The sequence below is a fragment of the Phocoena sinus genome, chromosome X (genome assembly GCF_008692025.1).
Source record: "Phocoena sinus isolate mPhoSin1 chromosome X, mPhoSin1.pri, whole genome shotgun sequence".
In the NCBI taxonomy this organism is placed as follows: Eukaryota; Metazoa; Chordata; class Mammalia; order Artiodactyla; family Phocoenidae; genus Phocoena; species Phocoena sinus.
Window position 1 is genome coordinate 99,727,221 of NC_045784.1, and position 8,794 is coordinate 99,736,014.

The 8,794-nt window shown below is 36.8% G+C and overlaps 1 pseudogene; it reads left to right on the forward strand.

The window, feature by feature from the left end:
• Window positions 1-2,626: 2,626 nt before the first annotated feature.
• Window positions 2,627-5,367, forward strand: LOC116747171 (annotated as a pseudogene).
• The last annotated feature ends 3,427 nt before the right edge of the window (window positions 5,368-8,794 follow it).

Here is an 8,794-nt window from a genome sequence, read left to right on the forward strand (position 1 = left end):
GCCTTGTAAACACAGTCCGCACACCCCATGCCATAACTGCCTGCCATTTCTCTCCAACAGTATTAAGTCAAGGTAATAGCTAAGAGTGTAAGAAATTAATCTCACAGAGTGAGTAACCTTGGGCTACAGATAGATACATTTCCAGGGCAGTTTAGTTACTTTACCTAAGATCCTTTTGGGTACAGCTGACCTCTAGCCTCCTCTTCAGGATTGTACATTTTAATTCCATCCTGCTTCTTTACGCCTAGGCCAGGTAGCTCTCACTCAACATCTCTAGATACTAAAGAATTCAGGTTCTCTCTATCAGATCATCTAGGCACAATCTGAATTTTCAGTAGATTGCAGGGATTAGGTCATACCCATAACCATAATTTTAGGGTCTCCATTAGCTCACATTTCACTAATGTGTAAACTAGAAAAAGTACCTCTTTGGCAAATGTATGTCCTTAGGTTCAAGGCTTGACGAATGGATCATGGGCTGGATTTCAATCCCTTTTCTCCCATGGCTGGACACAGCCCTGCCTGGCAACTGTGTGTATCTTGCACAGAAGGTTGCACCAGGCAGGCAGTGGATAATATGTATACAGACGGAATATAGGGAACGCTTAAACTTAGCTAAATTGCAGGCCATGCCTTCACAATTTAGGGTAATTCCTCCATCCCTCTGGTTTTTAAACCCAGAAGGATCCCATGCTGAAAGTCAGATGTGCCTTGATTTGAATACCCACTGGTGCTACCTGTTACGTGGCAGCTTTTGAAACCCTGGATAAATTCCTCCATTAAAGCTTCCTCATTTGTAAAAGAGGAATACTATTTACATAGTCTGCTGTGAAGGTTAAAGAAAATTATGTATGCAAAGCACATTTGGCGTTGTAGAATATCAATACATCCTATTGTCTTTCACTGTATTTGTCCTTTAGCCTACTCTCTCTACTTATTTGGATAGCTGTTTTCCTCTGGAAAGAACAGAGCCTAAAACTCTGTGCTCAGTTCTGTTCTCCTCTGTCAGATATTATCATCATCATAATAGTTAACATTTATTAACTGCTTACTGTATCTAGGGCCTATTCCAAACCCTTCCATGTATTATCTCATTTAATGCTTACACCAGCTTTATGAGGGAGGGACAGATGTGGTCAGCGGTTTACATTTGATGAAATGAATCTGAGAGAGGATAAGTCACTTAACCCAAATTACACAAATAACTATTGGCTGAGAGGGATTGGAACTTAGGGTCTTCTACGCTAGAATCCTCATTCTTTCTTTCTTTTCTTTTTTTTTTTTTTTAAATTAGGTGAGGTGGTAAGCCACCCAAATCCATTTTCTCCCATCTCTGCCCTGTTCTGTGCCCCCAAGAGAGTGGCCTCAGTGGATTCTATCACCCAGGGGTCCTTGCCCTCTGGTTTGTAGTTGGGTTTGGCCAGTGTGGGGAAGTATCAGGTGATTAAAGGTGGGAGGAAGAGACCAGTTGGGATATTTCTTCTTGCCACCTGCCCTTTGCCTTGGCACATTTCTGACAGTGGCCGTATTCTTCTGTGGTCACAGCTGCAGCTTTCACCAAGCTCTGGTAACATTAGTTCCTCCCCCATCTCTTTCTGCTTTTGTAGTCATAGGATAGAGTCCTCATTCTTACCTACTCAAATTATACTATCTCCCAGGAAGTCTCTGATTCATTACAGGTTAGCGTTCGTCCTTGTGAACATTTACATCTATCATCTAAAATGTCTCTGCTTTGTGATCAAAGAGAACAGAATGCTCCATACAAAGAATGCAGTCCCAGAATTGAACATGGGTTCTCAGGAGTTGTGGTTGAGATGGTGGGTTCTGGATTCTGAGTGCTGGAGTTCGCATCTTCTTGCCGTGGGACTTTGGGCAAGTTGCTTAACCTCCATTGCCCTCCATGCCTGTTGCTTCATGTGTTAAATGGGAGGGGAAAAAATCTACTTTATTAGCTTTTTTGGGTGAGGATTAAGTATTGTAATACATGTTTTTAAAAAAAAAAAAAGCATTTTGAACAGTGCCTGACATACATAAAGACCTCAGCAAAAGTTGACATATTAGTATGCGTATTTTCATTTATTACCTAGCCACCGTATTTCAGATTACAGTATACACCCAGAAGTATGCCATACTTAGGAATTCTTGTTATAAGAAAACTGAATTTAATAAAACCAATGATCGGGGTGATTGCATTTTACTAAATTATCTTTTCAGAAAAACATAAGACCCCTGGATATTTTTAAACAGGGAGCTTACTCCTCTCATACCTATAAAATGGAATGATTTATGAAACTTAAATATTTTTCAGAAAAAAATTCACTAATTTACTTATTGCCGCATAGCGAGTTACCCCAAAACTTAGTGGCTTCAAACAGCAAACATTTATTATCTCACAGTCGCTCTGGGTCAGGAATGTGGAGCAGCCTCTGCTTGAAGATCTCTAACACAGCTCAAAAGAGGGAGGAGTTGCTTTCAAGCTCGCTCACATGGCCTAAGTCCCTCCCTGGCTATGGCTAGTGATATAAGTTCCTTACTACTTGGGCAAAGAATTACTCAAAACATGATAGTTGGCTTCCACCAGAGCAATGGCAGAGAGAGAATATGAATGAGATAGATAGGGTGAGAGATGGCAAGTAAAATGGAAGCCAGAGTCTTCTTATAAACTAACCTCGAGAAATGACTTCCTATTTTATCACTTGTGCTGTATTCTGTTTGAGACAAGTCACTAGTTCCACTCCACACTGGATGAGGGATTACACAAGGGCATTCATCTCAGAAGGCGGGTGCCTCTGGGGCCACTTGAGGGACTGCCTACCTGAACTGAAATGGAGGAAAGAAAGAGATACCTATTCATCCATTTTGTCAAACCCAAATTATTAGTTAAGGATCAGTTTCTGAAATGTTATCGATTTAGAAGTTTCTTATTAGATTTCTCTTCTCCATGCTTAAGTATAATTTTCATGAATGTGTGTTCCTTTAAAATCATTCTCCTTTCAGTATTTAGTATAACTTTCCCTGGATGCCCATCTCTTCCTCCTCTTCCATTAGCTTTTCACCTGTGTTTCCCACCAAAAACGTTCAGGAAAGAGACAGACTGCATTAAATCAAGAGCATAATTATTTCCATTGCCCCAGATGTGATGCATATGGTTGGGGAACTGAGTCCTTTCTTTGAACTGGATTTAATTAAAAGACCATGAAATCAGTATTAAGATGGGGTCAAGTTTTAACAATACTATGAGACCGTAGATTAGAACAAGAGAAATCGCATCCAGAAATGACTTTATGGGTGTCAGCTGAGTAGCCTACGTGATACTTGAAGCTTTTCTAGGATGCTGTTTTGCTGCCTGCTTATATGCATTGAAAAAATTGTCCAAATGTGTCAGAAACATACTTGCTCTCATTTTTGCACACTAACAGTGGTAAAGTTGGAAGCCGGCAGAGTTTGAACATTAATATACATTTCTGTGAGTTTAAGAAGCAACTTATGATTTTTCCTCACCTTTCCACATTCCATTCCATTCCATTATAGAAATGGGAAGATTTAATGTCCTTATAATATGTTATATCTTCTACATTTCTACTTCAGTGTTCAAATAAAGCTCTTGCCACTGGCATCTGGGAATGTCAAGAACATTCTAGACCCTCTTATATATGTATTTAACTAACCTGACTTTGTGTCTTAATCTGGCTCTGCAGACAGAGAGTAAACCCAGGGAGTGCCTCATCCTTATCTTACGTACCAGCCACACTAAAATTATTGATTACTGTCTCCATACCCATTGATTCTGGCAGTGGCAAAAAATACAAGGTGCAGGCTAGTATTTTTTAAAATAAAGATAGGCCCATTTTGTTTTAATGTATTACATAGGCAACAAAGGAAAAAGTAAGTGTAGTCCCATTTTTCATTCCACTTTTTTCCGAAGTCCTCACTTTAGCACATGTATATACTTTCAGGATGGTTCTATGCATCCACAATCAACTATATCTAACTAACCCACTGGGTCTCATATATCTTGTTTATGTGGCCACCTGGCATTATAACATGCATTTTGTTTTGTAAATTGTTTTGTTTGCTTAACAATATAGCTCCAGTAACTTTTTCAGGGCAGTATATATAGATATTATAAACCACGTTACTAGCTATGTGATATTCTATATATAATAATAGCTGTATAGCATAATTGAGGTATGATTAATTTAACCAGTCTGATACTGATGAACACTTACATTGTCACCGACTTTTCCCTACTAAAACAATGCTACTGAAAACTGTTTTTGCCTGCTTAAAATACTCAGAGTTTTGTATGACAAATTCCTTTTGAATCAAACAATACATGCATTATACATTTTATAGAGATTGCCAAGTTGTTAGTGAGCTACAAGAGAACAAAGATAGATAACAATATCAAGAAAAGAACACGTGAACAAAACAAGAATCTCAACAATGAGACAGAAATCATAAAAAAGAACCAAACAGAAATTGTGGTGCTGAAGAATACAATAGAAATAAAGAATTAAAAACTCAACGGAGAACTTCAACAGCAGACTTGATCAATCAGAGAAAAAGAGTTATTGAATTTCAAGGCAAGTCACCTGAGCTAGAGGAGGACAGTGGTCCGCGAGGCTCATTGCAGACAACACGGAGGCAATGTGTGCAAGCCAGAAGAGTGCCCCAGAGGCAGCGTCCAGGCCATGTGTGTGGCAGGGAGGCCTGGGCTTTTGCCTCCCTCTGGTTCCTAGGAAGCTGGCCAGCAGTCAGTGCAGAAGCAGCAGCAGCAGCAGCAGAGGTGTAGGCTCCAGCACATCTTCCTCCTCTGCTTCAGCCTGAGCTGGGGGTGTCCAGGTCACCCAGGTGGCTGGAAAAGGGGTCAGCTACCCAAGAATGGGAATTCTCTTCAAGCACCAGGAGCACAAAGTTATTGTTGGGGTGGATAATGCAAGGAAAAGTATCATCCTTTACCAATTTTCTGTGAATGAAATTGTACATACATCCCCTGCAATAGGAAGTAATGTAGAAGAGATAGTGATTAATAATACATGCTTCCTCATGTGGAAAACTGGTGGCCAAGAATCTCTTCATTCTTCCTGGAACACTTACTGTACTAACAGAGATTTTGTAATAGCTGTTGTGGACAGTACAGACCAAGAATTTCTGTAATTAGAGAACTCTATAAAATGTTAGCCCATGAGGACCTAAGGAAAGCTGGATTGCTGATTTTTGCTAATAAACAAGATGGTAAAAAGAATTCATGACTAGCAGAAATCTCCCAGTCTTTGGAACTAACTAACTTTTATTAGAGATCGCCAGTGGCATACCCAGGCATGCTGTGCTTTTTACTGGGGAGAGACTATGCTAAGAAGTTGAATGATTTCACGATTTAAGATTAGATGATCTCTACTGACCTCTCCTCACAGACTTTATATAAACCAAGTGTTGGACTTTACCTGAAAGCTGTAAAAATGAATGGTTTATATATATATATATATATATATATATATATGAACTAATTTTTCTTCTTATAGAAAAAGTTTAAGACCACTTATTTGAAAGCAAACATGAAGTCTCACCTTCCAATCCGCTTTCTCATTAGCTCTTTCCAAACCAAGGGCTTAAAGCTGTGATTGACATTTTTCTCATCATAAGTCCTCTCGGGACATTGTATAGTCTGTGCTAGGTAGAAAGGGAAAGGAAGACATTTTTAACTTTGAGAGCTTTATTATCAGTATAACCCTCCCTTGTTGAATGTTGTTCTCTTCTTGTTATATTTAGTCAAAAGACAAATCACAGATATTCAGTTTCCAATATTTTAAAATGTAATATAACTTACGAAAAGTATTTTGCATAAGGTTGTTTATGTATTGTGTATATACTTGAAGTTCAAGTTAATGCTTTATGTTCTAAGGAAAAGCAAATTACACAAAAGTTAATATTCTTAGTTATGACCATAATGAGGTGAGTATGGGTATTGGTTTTAAGTGCCATTTTATACTTTTTCCCTATGTTCTCTGTATTATACTAACCAACCCCCCAAATCACTGAGCTGCTCTTAAAATAATAATAAAGGAAAAATCTTGACATTGTATCTACTGTTTTGTTGATCAAATCACATACATGAAACTAAGTAATCCAACTGAGTGAAATATCAAGTTCTTGGCTTAGTATTACTAGTGGGCAGAATTGCACGTTGAGCAATTATCAGATTGTTGCCTTTATTGGACCCTATGCCATCTAAATTACTAAATAAACTGTTAATCCATCAATCAGCCTATCATTAAGTGTATTTAAAATTATGAAGTGATTTTTTCAGCATTAATTAAAAACTGCTGTGTGAAACATATCTACCCAGAAAAGTATCACCCTATAAATATTACCAAATAATTTAGCTAGAGTCTTCTTAGGTATTAAGTCGTATGTCCAGCATTTAAAGTGAATTTGAGATTAAACGTAAAACATATTTTCTAAGCAACAGAGATAATTTTTTAATTTGAAAATTTCTTATTAGGAGTTGGAATAGTTTGACAATTGTAAAAACAGAAAAAGCAATAAAAACAATTTTTAATGCTTTCAAGAATTTGGTTTAAAATTTGATCAAGATGATATATTATTTTCTCTAAGAAGTAACTTGGCCCAAAATACCTTTCATGTTTTCTTAGGGTATTTTCTTTCAGTAGCTGAAAGTTGAAGGTATTTTTATTGTAACTGTAAACAAACTTAATGTGTTAAAACATATTCTTGAGTATTCAGTGTATCTTCATGCCTTGAAAATCTGAAAGCTACTCCAAACTGGCTGTTTTAGAATATTCAAGAAAAAAAAATAACCACTTTTAATACCAGCCTTTTAGATTTCATGAAGATTTTGATGAGGAATAATATTACATGCTATAAGCACTGACAGAACTTTGAAAGTTCCCTTCTATGAAATATAAACTACCAATATCTAAATCCAAGACAACCATGGGAGATCAGTGTTTTAACACTGGATGTTTTGTGTTTTATATTTATACTATAATTGTCAAAATGCAAGTATAACATTTTAATACTTGTCAACGTGCTTTTACAAAAGTAAATCCTAAGTTACTAAGCTTTGAAGACAAGTCATTTTAAATTATACAGTCACATGAACAAAAAGGAAAAAGAATGAAAAGTGTAAAAAAAAAATCCTATAGGACTCATGGGACACTATCAAAATGAAAAAACATGAATTATGGAAGTCCCAGCAGGAGAAGAGAGAGAAAAAGACAAAGCTTATTTAAAGAAATAATGAATTAAAACTTTCCAAAACTTGGGAAATGGACATCAAGTATCATGAAGCTCCAAGGACTACAAAGAGGGTCAATCCAAAGAAGACTACACCTAGACACACTATAATAAAATTGTCAAAATTCGAGGAAAAAGAACTATGAAAGCAGCAAAGAAAAGTGGCATTGCACCGAACTAAAAGCTTTTGCTCAGCAAAGGAAACAAAATCAACAGAGTGAAAAGGCAGCCTGCAGAATGGGAGAAAATGTTTATAAACCATATATCAGATAAGGGATTAATATCCAAAATATATAAGGAACTTATACAACTCAGTAGCAAAAACCCAAATAACCCAATTTAAAAAACAAGCAAATGAGCTGAATATACAGTTCTCCAAAGAAGTCTTACAAATGGCCAACAGGTATATGAAAAGGTGCTCAGCATCACTAGTTATCAGGGAAGTGCAAATCAAAACCACAGTGTGATATCACGTCACACCTGTTAGAATACCTTTTATCAAAAGTCAAAAGATAAGTGTTGGCAAAGATATGGAGAAAAGAGTACCTTTGTACATTTTGTTGGTGGGGATGTAGCTTGGTATAGTCATTAGGGAAAACAGAATGGAGATTCCTCAAAAAATTATAAATAGAACTGTGGTAATGATCCAGCAACTCTACTTCTGGGTATATATCCACAGGAAATGAAATCGGTATGTCAAAGAGATATCTCTGCACTCCACCCCCATGTTCCTTGCAGCATTACTCACAATAGCCAGGATATGGAAACATCCTAAGTGTCCATTGATGGATGAAGAAAATGAGATATATGTGAGATATGTATGTATATATATACACACATACACACACAATATATGATTTCATTTAAATGTGGAATCTAAAATAGTCAAACTCATAGAAACAATAGAATGTTGGTCGCCTGGGGCTGGGTGAAGGGAGAAGTGGGGAGATATTGGTCAAGGAGTACAAAGTTTCAGTTATAGAAGATAAGTTCTAGAGATCTAGTATACAGCAATGTGACTATAGTCGACAATACTGTATTTTATACTTGAAATTTACTAAGAGAGTAGATCCTGTGTCCTCACTGCAAAGTAAGAAAAGAGAAAGAAAATGGAGAGTGTGAAGTGATAATTAGCTGGATTGTGTGATTATCTCAGAGAATATCTATATGAAAACACCTACTTGTACATTTTAAATATATTCAACTTTTATTCGTTAATTATACCTTAATAAAGCTGGAAAAAAGATTAGAAAGAGGCAGTGGTATACAGTGGTTAGGTGCACCAGCAACTTTATAACTGGTGTCAGGCAGAACTTTGTTCAAATGGTAGCTCTTCTACTAAGTAGCTCTATAAATTTGTGCAGGTTAATAAATCTCCATCAGCCTCACTTTCCTCTGCTCATATAACGGCTGTAGTAATAATAATACCTATTGCATAAGGATTCTTAAAATATTTAGCACAGTGTCTGGTCCACATTAAGTATTTATTACTTTTATTATAGAGCCTTAATCGAATGTCAAATGAACTGCTTGG